A 12,281-nucleotide genomic window follows, 5' to 3' on the forward strand; every position below is an offset into this window, starting at 1 on the left:
AGCTTTGAACTCAGGCTAACCACAAGAAAAATCTCTCTTTTTTGCTGTTCTTTGATGGAAATGAACATAATTTTTTCATGTCATACAATGGCAGCAGTGTTGTCTCCAACTAGAACATTACCATGGGAATGTGTAAAGAGATATTTCACATGTTCACTGTTGTTGTGTTGCCACTTCCCAGACCACCTTCTTTACTGCTTTGCAGAGCTGAATGTACAGGAAACTGTTCTACCACCAGGTCTGGCAATATCAATATGATGCTGTAATGGCTACTGTAGTAGTGATGATCAGAATACTCCTTTTTTTTAATCAATTTGCTGCTTTGCTTGGTGAGTTATTAAGCACTCTTTTATTTTGTAGAGAAAAGTTAAGCATTATGAAATAAGAATTCTATAAAGTAGTCTTGATAGCTACTTAAAATTACCTCAGTTAGAATGGAAATAAACTGAAACAAACATATCTAAATGCAGGGCTAAAATGAATTCTCCCTGGAAGTGTTGGAGGCCAGGTTTGATGGGGCTTGGAGCAACCTGGGCTAATGGGAGGTGTCCCTTCCCATGCAGAGGGGTTGGAACTGGATGGTCTTTAAGGTAATTTCCAACTGAAACCGTTCCATGATTCTCAAAAAAGATCAATTAGTGAAAATTGCATTGAAAGCAGCATGGATGTATTGGTGACACCAGAGAGCTATTCCCCTGGCCTGCTTAGAGGCAACATTTTTGGTGGAAGACAGTTGCACCAGTTCCAGTCTAAAATCCTTAAAATGGGGTAGAAACAATAATTTTCTAACTTATACTGGTAAGCTTTGGTTTTCTTCAGTGCCTCTGCTTTCCCTTTGATATTTGTCCAGAATAGCAGTGTTTACACATGTCCCGTTAGAAGTAATGCCAGAGGGGACCTCAAAGGCAGGAGTCTTGTTCCATTCTTCTTTGGTTGATTTTCCTCAAACATAAGATATTTTAACACTTCTGTAGATCATAGGATGAATAGAGTTTACAGAATCAAACTTTGTACCTCTTTCAGCATTAAGTGTGCTCAGGTTAGAACTTGCTTAATTTATGAGCTGTGAGGCAGTCATGAAACTAGGGGCAAGCATATTATTAGAACAGATTTCATTTTTCAGAAATATAAGAGTTTTATTCAGATGTTTTTTTCAGAACTGAGAGGTTTTTTTTCTGTTCTTTTCTGTTGTGTGTTTGTTGGGGTTTTTTAGCAGGTTTTTTTCCTTTTTTTTTTTTCTTGTGTGTTTCAATCCCTAACCTGCTTTCTCTGGAAAGCTTGTACCATCTCATGTACAGTAGGTTTCCTCTTTGCAAAGCAGCTTCATATGTTTCATGTTTTTCTGCTCTTCTGAACTGGAACATGTTCTTGTGCAATGTTAAGAGCACATGGCTTTGGAGGATCTGCAAAAGACAAGATATTTCATGCATCCATTTCTGAGGTATATTTCTGACAGTCCCTTGAAACCGAGTCAAAACTCTCCCTAATTACAATAGGACAGGTTTGTGTCTGCTTTCAGTCAATAAAGCTTTGTTCTGCCTCAGGGATTTTACTTGTACCTGATTATATAATGGAGGATAGGAGAAGCAGGCAACAGCAGTTTTAATCCCTGGCTATCTTTCATTCAAATAAAAGGTGCAAAGAGATTGACTGAAAAGAAGAAATGTGAATATGGCACTACTAAAGGAAACATTCTACGCTGAGACCCTGTGGGGTGAGACACTGAGTGCCCTCTCTGGTTTCCCTTTAAAAAATATTTTGGATTTGATGTTGGACAAAAACAATGTTTTTTAAGTGGAAGAACTCCTTTTTTCAGAAAGCTGTGGGGCTTTGCAGGAAGCATCCAACACATGGTGCACAGGTCTGGGGTGGATGTTGTCGGTTCCAGCAGTGAGACCAGACCCAGCTGTCCTGGAAGCTGGGAAATGCTAAGGTCAAACAAACACCTATCTACTGAGCATGGTGATATGTGAAAATGGAAAAGGTTTGAATCAAATTGGATATTCTACCTCTGCAGGCTCTGGGAATAATTAAGAGTATTGCTTTTGGAAGCTGAAACACTGACGCTGTAGCGAATGATACAGCAAGTGGCCTGCTTTGGAAATATACTCAGATGAAAGGGGGAAGGGTAGAAGTGGCCAAAACTGAAAAACTGGTTTAAAAAAACTCCAAACCAAGACCACTCAGTATTATATTGACACAAGCTTGGGTTTTCTGATCCCGATATTTCACCTTATGGCTTTCTTCAGATATTTAATTTAAGACTTAGAAGCTTGAGGCTTCCTTCTATCAAAGCAGCACTGAAAACCAGACACCTACTTATAAGTATTTTATAAAGCTTTGAGAACAGGATGTTAATTTTTTTTCTGTTAACAGTATATCTTTTAATTTTTATGGTAGTTTTTATAAAAATAGTGAAAATTATACTGAAACTAGATTATGTATTAGCAAGACTATTCCAGAAGCCAACATTTTCAGAGAAAATGATTCTAGCTCTGTATTCTATTGAACTGATGGTTATCCAATTGTCAGGTCTGGGTCTACAAATGAAAATAAAAAGATGCACAGTTAAAGTTAAAAGAGGCATAATCAGGAGGAAGAGGAACTATATTTTGATACTGAAGTTCATGTTTTATGATACAACCCTAAAAGAAGGTAGTTTTTATTGCTTAGAGAGAAATTAATTTCTCAAGGTACTCAGTTCACAAGCCGGTAACAGATCAGCCTTACAGTTCTCCTCAAGACTCAGTTCTGCAACCCAAAGCTGAGAGTCAACAGTGGGAAACCAGGAGCAATATAAGAGCAAAAGGATTCTCCTTACTTTTCGTATCTGGGTCATCTTAATTGATCCCAGCAGACTTTCTCATTGCTGGACTTCCTCAATCAACCCACCTATATCCTCACTTGGAGGAACTTATCTCTTTTCCTAGCAGCTGAGGCAATACCTTTGGGGAAGAAAAGGTTTCCTCTATTACTCTAGGGAAGATTTTTAACCTCATCATTGCCATATACATTGCTGGGCAGTCACCATCACAAACAAATTACAAACCCACACCATGTAGTCATTTCTAGTCCTAGAAAGGAAGTTGTATACCCAGCATGGAACGGATATTTTTAACTGTTATACATTTAATTGGTTTTCTTACCATTTCATGCACCTAGTCCAGTCTTTAGCATCTTTTTAAAAAAATTTGGTTAGCAAGAACAATAAATACAATGCCTTTAAAAATATATACAGTTTTAAAATACAGATTGCTGCTCTGAACTTATGGAACCTTTGCTGAAACAGACAATAAATCACTCAATCTGAATAATAAATGTTGAGGTTATAAAAGGTTTCGTACAGTTGTAGCTGTAGAGCTTGTTTGTGTATGATGCTGAATATTTCTAGGTGGAAGAAATAGTGAAAAAAATCCTAAAAGGCATTTAGTAATGTACATGCTTTTGCAGCATTTTATCCAAGTATCTAAACCCAGGATGCCTTAAAATCTCTTTTAGAAAAACTACTTGTATACAACTTTTAATTTCAAGTCTGGATATTTAAGTGAAATTCAGGTGAGTTGTATCTAAAATTGTGGGTTTTTATACACTTCTCCAAGTGTTTTTAGATTTATTACTTGAAAAATGCCTCACTGTTTTCTTTTCATAATAATCCATACTATTTAGTCACTCTGAATTATCATGAAAGATTCATTAATTGGTTTGCACATCTAGACCTTTCTTCTGAATCTTCACATTCCATAACAATGTCGTAAGAGTTTTTATGTCATGTATGTACCTGGATGACATGCTGGTGAGATCCTCTCTAGCTAAAAAAGAGTAACTGTGGAAACTGGTAACTCTCTTAACTTTTAGTTCTCCTCTAAGACTAATTTGGAAATAACAAAAAGTGATTACCACCTGAAAAAAATGTTGGTACTCTAAATATGAGCTTTGCTTCACCCTTTCCTGATGTCTTTCCTCATATATTTCAGCTGTTCCTGAAATATTAGAATACAAATGCAATATCATTCAGATTCCATCTGCTAAGGGTATTTGAACAATTTCACATTAAGGATAGTGACTGGTTGTGTCCTTAGTGTGGTGGTCCTCAAATAGTAACTTTTTCAGCTGCTCTGATGTTAGCACCATACTACAAGCTGGACCTAAATACTAAATATGAAAAAGTCTTTAGTACTGTTCTATTATACTGCTTTTGTGTAATTTTAAAATGTATTTGTTTATTTTCTTTTTATCGGTGTATGTAGCAGTGAAACTGGAGACCAAGAAATCAAGGGTGCTTTTAGCAGTAGCTCACATGCAGCCATATGAGACACTTTCCACTAAAACCAGTCTTACTGTTTGGATGTTTTTTTATTAACCATGTTTCAGGTGTTTGCTTTTCTCCAGAGCACTCCTATACAAGCTGTTCAAGCAGCCTGTGCAGTTTAGGGGAGCTTGCTGAGCATTGCCAGCAATATTCAGCACCAGAGGGCAGAGAGCTGAGCAGTGCATCCTGCACACACCGAGCAGCAGCTGTACTGGATGGAGCAGTCAGTCCTAGCTGTGCAACCAGGAACTGCAGCCAGTAAGTAGTCCTCTCACTTCCTTGGCACTTATAACATCTGCAAGTTTAATGTATACATATAAAATATTAGGGGTGCACCACTCTCTTACTTCCCCTGGCCGCATTGTGCTGGACTCTCATAGCCCTGTGAGGTGAAAAAAATCTGAATATTGTTCTTATCAGTTACAGTGACTCTAAACCTTAGGATTTGTTAGAGAAGTACCTATGTTTTTTTTGTTTCTACCTCCAGTTAAGCTTTAGCATTTTTGTGTAGCTAAGCTTTAACATTGTGATTTTGAAGTCTGTTTGGCATAGTGAGCTTGGTTTCATTGCTACAGCTCAGCCAGCAATCTTGTTGAAAAGATGAAAGGCAGGAACAATCAGAGCTTTTGAGTCATCATAGCTTTTAAGCAGTGACATAGCCAGCTGCTTGCTTCAACCAAGATGACTCAAAATGAGTAAAAGCTTCAAGAAGAAGTGTACAGTGGACACTTATCCCAAGCATAGCAAAGCACTCACTAACACTGCCTGCACATAACACTTAGCCTGTAAATGGTTACCAAAACTCAGAAATCACAATTCCACATCTGATACATTAACCTCCTGGAAAACAGGAAATTCTGACCTGCATTAGAAAACTGAAAACTGTGTATGACAAATTAAAGGTACAATTTGAGATTTGGTGAGTAATTCTAAAATCAGTGAAATGAACCAAAGGCTTGGTACTAAGTGTATCTACCCATTGGACTAGTAAGGAGCCACATTTCCCTGCAACTTAATTGGAAGACTGAAAATAAAGAAATGAGAGATGATTATATGTGGAACCAGAACTTTTAAGATATAATCTTAAAAAAAAACCAACGAAGTTGACTTGAGACTTCAGGAGCATATCTGCATTTATTTTTGAAGTTACTAATTTTGAAGTTGGTTTAATTCTTTATGTAATATTAAATTGTGTTTGGATACATGATTAACAGAGGAGAATATACAAGATACTCTGTTCTAGGAAAAAAAAAAAGAAAAAGAATGGTGTAAGGCATGTAAATATGTTCATGGTAATTCTGTGTTTGCCACAGAACAGCAGCAAGCTGTTCTTCCTTTCTTTCTGCTGATGTCCACCAATGGAGTAGATCTTCATAGCTCTTTATTCAAGTCCCATCCACACCCACACTAGGAATAGGTGCCAACCAGCAAATATTGTACAAACACTGCTTGCCCTCCTTCATTTTATTTTTGCTTTTTAATTGCATTTTATTAAGCAAATCTTATAGGAAGACACTGTATTTTACTCCAGATATAACTTTCTAAAGGATTTTTATTTCCCTTTCTTTTCAATATATGTTTAAAATATCCTGTCTAGAAATTATCCGGCACTGCTGGTATTTCATTCTACTGAACTATTGTTTTCATTTTGAGAGTCATCTTTTTCTTTCTTTTGAAACGAGACCTAGACTAAATACCAAAATTCTTTCACTGGATAATATGGCTGAGTGCACTAAAATATAAAAACCTTGATTTAAGTATTTTTGTATTCAAAGATCATAGGCAAGTGTTCATTTGAAGGTTCAGTGGCATTTTGAAATGAGAACATCATATATAAAGATGTCAGAGATGGAGCCTCCCACAGTGAGGTTGAAATAAAAAGAACAGAATGAATAGAAGAGTTTCTAGGTTCCAAGGAATTTTAACATCTCATTACTTTAGATTACTCTACATATAATTTTCCAATATTTTGTATTATAGACTTTGAATTTATTGGTTAAAATTACTCCATGCATGACATCGATTTAGTCTTATTCATTTTCTCCTATAAACAAAACCTTTTAAAAATAACTGGTTTCAGTAAATGAACAGTGTTCTGATAAATGCAGATTCTTCAACATTTGCAAAGTGAACTTGCTGTAAATGAAAACAGAAAGACTAGGAGGCAGAAGTCCCTCAGCACTTCTTGAGCAGTCTATTATTATGTGAATTTCAGCAGTTATGGGTTTTGCTGTATTTTATTGTGGTTTTATTTTTTATTTTAATAACTGCATAATTAAAGCTTTTTCTACCTAAGTAATTCTGATTTCCTTTGTGTAATGACAATGATTGTGATATTACCATTTGGTACATATAGCCAGTGCTTTGATCAGAATTCGTGTCTCATATGTCTTCTAAGAAACAGTGTGATAGAACTGTGGTTGCCTCAGGTAGGACTGGATTTTGAGCACAAGTGGAAATATCTCTATATTTGGTGGAGTAGCCTTTTTCAGCTATTACCCCATAGTGAAACTGAGGTCACCAATGACCTCATCAGCCAAATCTCTTCTTAAATTTTGTATCCATTTCTCACTTCTGTGGCACAGTTGTAATCTGACTGTAAACAAATGAGACATCTAATTAACATCTTATTTGCTTTGTTATCTCAACTTCTTTAAAGCATTAAACCATAAATTTTCTACCTTTGTAATCACCAGTTCAGCCACATTTTGATACCTATCTGCTTGAAATACAACTAATTTATAGCAGGGCTAGTGCAAGACATCAGTCATACAGAGACCTTTTCTCCTTCTCTTTTCATTACTCTTAGAGGGTGGGCTTATTTTCACAGGGGTACAGAATGGTAGGGGTTGGAAGGGACCTCTGGAGATCATCATCTAGTCCAACCCCCTGCTTAGGCAGGTTCACCTAGAGCAGTTGCACTGGATATTGTCCAGGAGATTTTGGATACCTACAGAGAAGGGGAGTCCACAAGCTCTCTATGCAGCCTGTTCCCAGTGCTTTGACACCCACAAAGCAAAGAATTTTTTCCTCATGTTTAGATGGTACTTCCAGTGTTCCAGCTTGTGCCTGTTGTTCCTTTTCTTGTCACAGGGTACCGCTGAAAAGAGTCTAGCCCCATCCTCTTGACACCTACCTTTTAGATAGAAAAAGTCTGAAAAAGCCTGACAAGGGAAAAAATCAAATGTAAAAAAAAGCCAAAAAAAAAAAACAAACCCCAAAAAAGCCAAACAAAAAAACCCCAACAACAACAACAAAAAAACCCAAGAAATACAATCTGAAAGAGAATGGATTAAAATTGCTAGTAAGTATTTTAGTCTCAGAGTCCTACCAAAAACTATTGCCTTGGCACCTGGAAGCTAAGAGAGTCACTCACAACAGTGCAAACCTAATGTAAACATGCAGCCTTTCCAAATCAGTAGCATTTCAATACCTTCTTCTCATGTAAAGAGAAAATAAAGATTCCTTTTTCTACTAGCTTCTGAACAAGAATTTTTGCATGCTTTTATAGGCAGCATTGCCAATTCATATAACTTTATAATGAACTTTGAGTTATTTGATGCTTTATTTAAACACTTAGCTCCTTCAAATGCAAAATGGTTTTTTTAAAAGGTAAACCAAAACTTGCTAGGTCTTATGAGTATGTAGGAAACTTGAAAGTGAGATCCCAGAAATATACCTTAAGACTTGTTCCATCAATATTCAGAAGTCATCATGTGAATATAAAGAACTGAAGTGTGCTGGGGATTTCTATTTCTTGTTTCTTGGATTTTTTCTAATATAGTTATTATCCATGTGTTCAGGATTCTGGGAGACCCAGTTGATGATCCGTTGAAATTTGAATCAGTACATACAGTGAATGAAGGTTGTATTTCTACTACAGCTTCAATCCTCAGAGAAGAAATAAGATGAAGAATTCTTTCTAGAAACCTTTCTAGAAATTCTTTCTAGAATCTGGTAAGATGTTTGGCATCTCCTGTCTAAGGCTCTCCAGTATATCAAGAAAAATAAAAACAGAAAAGGAACTAAAAGCCAAAGAACAATTACTTCTTAAAGTTTGGCATTTGTTTTAGATGCCTTGAGTATTTTCCACTTAGCCCACTTGGTAGAATCTCCTCTGCATGGTAGAAACTTTACAAGAAAATTATTTGATGTTTTAAAATCTTTGGCTTATTTGATAAATGGAAAACATGCAAATTTTTATAGAAGTGTGAAAATGAGTAACAGAATCATCTGCCCTGACTGCATTTCCATACTAATTCTCCTAATAAATTATTTGCTTTTATTACATCTTCCTTCCCCAGCTTCCTATGTATGGAGGGGGCAGGAACAGAACACAGATTTTCAGATTTCCTTAAGCAAGTTACTTTTCTAGCCCTTTCCCCCATGAAGATAACTTTGAAAATCCCTGCTAAAATTAATTGAGAAGGTTGAAAGCTTGCCTTAGATTTTTTTTCCCCTCTAAAGCTTATTCAGTAAGATACAGAAACCCCCTAGGACTGGGCTGTAGGGTCTGCAGGCTGCTCAAGTCAAAGGTCAAATCCTCAGAGGTGCTGAGCAGCTCCAGTTCCAGATTTGGCTCCTTGTTAGTAGTGGCTTCCAGCAACATCTGCATCTCCTATGGTGATCAAGACTTTGTGACTCTTTGGAGCTCCTAGCAGGCATTTGTTCAGGGGTGATGCATTTTTATACTTAAGTTTTACTTGCAGTAGGATGTTTTCACAAGATTGTCTGCTGTGCAATAGCTGAGGTCCTTTACACAGTGCTAAAGATCCTTACATGGAGCTAAATGTTATGAAGAGTCAGGAAATCAGCTAAAGCACCCTGATTCTGTCTGTAGTCTGAACTTGATAGTTTGCATGCTTGGGAAGGAATGTATTTTTGGGAACCTTATGTCTAAATTATTTACCAGTTTGATGTCTCCTCTCCAGCAGTAAACACAGCATCATTTGGAGTGGTCGACTGTGTGATCCAACCCCCCTCCCCCACTTCTGTCCTTGTCACAATCACCTCTCTAAATGCTTTATTCATTACATTTTCATTGTCTTGAATTTATGCACTGAGGGAAGTGGGCTCCTAACATTATGAATGTTGCTTTCAGTCTGCTTGGCATGTCATTTTGCTGCCACAGACAGAACTTTCCCTTCTCTTTCAGATATTCTCTGCTCAGAGGCTTGATTCCATTTTTTTGTTTGTTTTTTCCTTTTCCACATCTAAATATTCTTCATTTGATAACCCCATCTTTTAGTGAAAGCTGTAAAAGGTTGATAAAGGGAAGGATAAAATGTATTATCACATACAGTCATGACAAACCTGTGATATCTGCTTCTGGTCACACAGTGGTATAAGCTAGAAATAGCTGATGATATCACTTTTTACTCAAATTTATATAAAGCAGGCTGGAGAAGCAACATATCACTTGTTACATAGAAGGTTACATAGCCTGCACATGTATATAATATGGGGGTGTGTGTGTTGTCAGGCATCAGTAATTGCAATTCAAGACGTTTGCAAGAATATGAAATTTCCAGTAAAAGCTTGTTTCTGAAAAATCATGTCTTACTAATGCAAAAGTAAATGTGATCTGAATAATAGTATAATATATTGGCCTTATCTACTGATTTTGGTGCACATACCTCAAAATTTTGTGAGTTGTATCATTAACTCTGTTTTAGATGAAGACATGAAGTCGAAGTGAGCTGCCCACATTCATGCTGCAGGAAAGTGGTACAGCTCATAACAGTCCAGGGAACTGTCTGGAGAACTCTTTTGGCTCTTTTAAATTTACTTTCGAAGTCTTCAAGCAGTAAAATGATAAAGAACGGGACATGAGAGGAAATTAAACCATATAAAGATAACTAGTCAGCCAACTCTTCCTTCTCAGAAACACAAAATAAAAGTTTCATTCAATCCCAACAAACCCAGATGTCACCAATTAAGAGCAAAAGTAGGAACAGACAATTCAGGCCTTTTGTTGTTGTCTTTTAAGGCAGCTTTTCTATTGAAGCCATATACATACATATTACACAGATCTAACTAATAATACACATTTCCAGTCTTTGCGATAATATTCTGTTCTATGTTTGCCAAACAAAAGCATAAGTACAAAGAAAAATCAGAATACCAAATGGCATATTCCAGCACTAAAAAACTGAATTAACCAGCAAATTATATCTTGTATCACCATTTTCAGTAATGGTGCTGTATATAAAGAAATAAACAAGGTAATAAGTTCCAGTGATACTTGGCACTCACGTGTTTTACTCCTTTCAAAATACTGAGAGAATTAGGCCAGGTTTTGTGTAGAGTGTTCATATGGCTATTCCATTTACCTCCTTGCAATTCCGAGTGCTCTACCATGTAATACAGCAAAGCAGCATGCATGGGGCTTTTCACCTATGTAGGTTTCTCTGGAAAGAGATGGCCCTGAATGCTAAAAGCAGCTTAAAATGTGGCAGTGTTGGCTATTGCTGTGCATAATTTGTAGGCTTGGGCTCAGGAGTAGAAACTGAACATAGTGGTAGACCTGAAGTCTCCATGAACAGCTGATGGGGGAGAAGAAACTTGGCATGAGCTACATAAACTCCCTGACTGCATGGAATCACCTGGAGGAGCTGAGGTGAGGGATGTGCAGTAGTACCCCCTGCCAGGCTGGTAATCCAAAGGAAAATGGATGGGGTGGGGTTGTGTGTGTTACTGTTTTGTCCATTTTTTCCTACTGCATGGCTCTGGGGACAGGGAGGTGGGGTGTGGGGGAGCTGGAGAGCAATCCTGTCTTCACAGCAGCCTGTAAGTTAGGTTAGGTTTTAGTGTGATTTGAAACCCTACACTTATGCTTTAAAAACCTAATTCTCTTATAGCAAAGTAGGTCTGATGGAGATCCATTAGAGTAAATTCTGTAAATCTGGTCTTGTGGAAGGGAGACGAGTTCCCAGCAGCCAGACATCAAGAAACACACTCTACACCAAATGTGTGTGCTGGCATTAAACATCCATTCACAGATCATATGAAACTCGTGGGTTTGTCATGTGTCCAGAGGAAACCTGTGAGTTTCTTGTTGAGACTTTGAGTTCATTCGAATTTGAAACTCAGAATGAAACTTGGGGAGGGAGAGAATGAACACATAAAGATCCACAGGAAAGAATGTGTTCAAACAAACCCTCGTGAAATGCAGCCACTAAAGGTATTAGAAGAAATCCTCACTCAAAAAAAGAAAACAACTCAAAACACATCCCTCTCTCCTAAAAGTCTGACTTTTAACACTGATGAAAAAAATCTCTGTGTACTCCGAGCAATGCCATTTGTTTAAGAAAAAAAATAGAGAGAGAGAGAAAATGAGAAAATGCATAAAGTTTATCCCAACAAAATGTGCTTATAGCAGCTCTAAAAGCAGGGTGAAAACTATGTTTTAATTAATTTATAAACAAAATATTATTTCCTGCACTGCCAGCAAAAATCCTGTTTGCCGACGAGGTTCTGGCTTCAAACATTATCTGCAACTGGCAGAATGAGTCCTTTTATGTAAATGAATTCATTATTATTAATTTCTGCTGGTGCTGAACGATTTATGAACTGCTTTTCGAATATGGAAAAGTGGTTCATGAATCAGAGGGGAAAAAATGTTCAAAAAGTCCTGGGTCGATAAATAACAGTAGTCATTCATGAATCCCGCCCATGGTGCCTTTTATCTTCAGTAAGGAGAAGATCAAAATGATAGAATGGTAATGTGCCAACAAAAAAGGATTGAATGGGCAGAGACTGGGAACATTGTCCTCTTCAAGCCTTAATGGGCAGGGATGAATGGCGACAGACTCGGCCGTCGCTAACAGGCAGCTGTATACTCTGATTCTCCCAAGGTGAAAATGTGCTTTTTTTCATACTCATGCAACACGCAACCAGAATAAGAGGGAGCTGCTGTGCAGAATCCCACTTGTCTCCCTGTCTCTACAAGCACACACAGATTGGGGTCAAG

This window comes from Heliangelus exortis, chromosome 13 (genome assembly GCF_036169615.1).
Source record: "Heliangelus exortis chromosome 13, bHelExo1.hap1, whole genome shotgun sequence".
In the NCBI taxonomy this organism is placed as follows: domain Eukaryota; kingdom Metazoa; phylum Chordata; class Aves; order Apodiformes; family Trochilidae; genus Heliangelus; species Heliangelus exortis.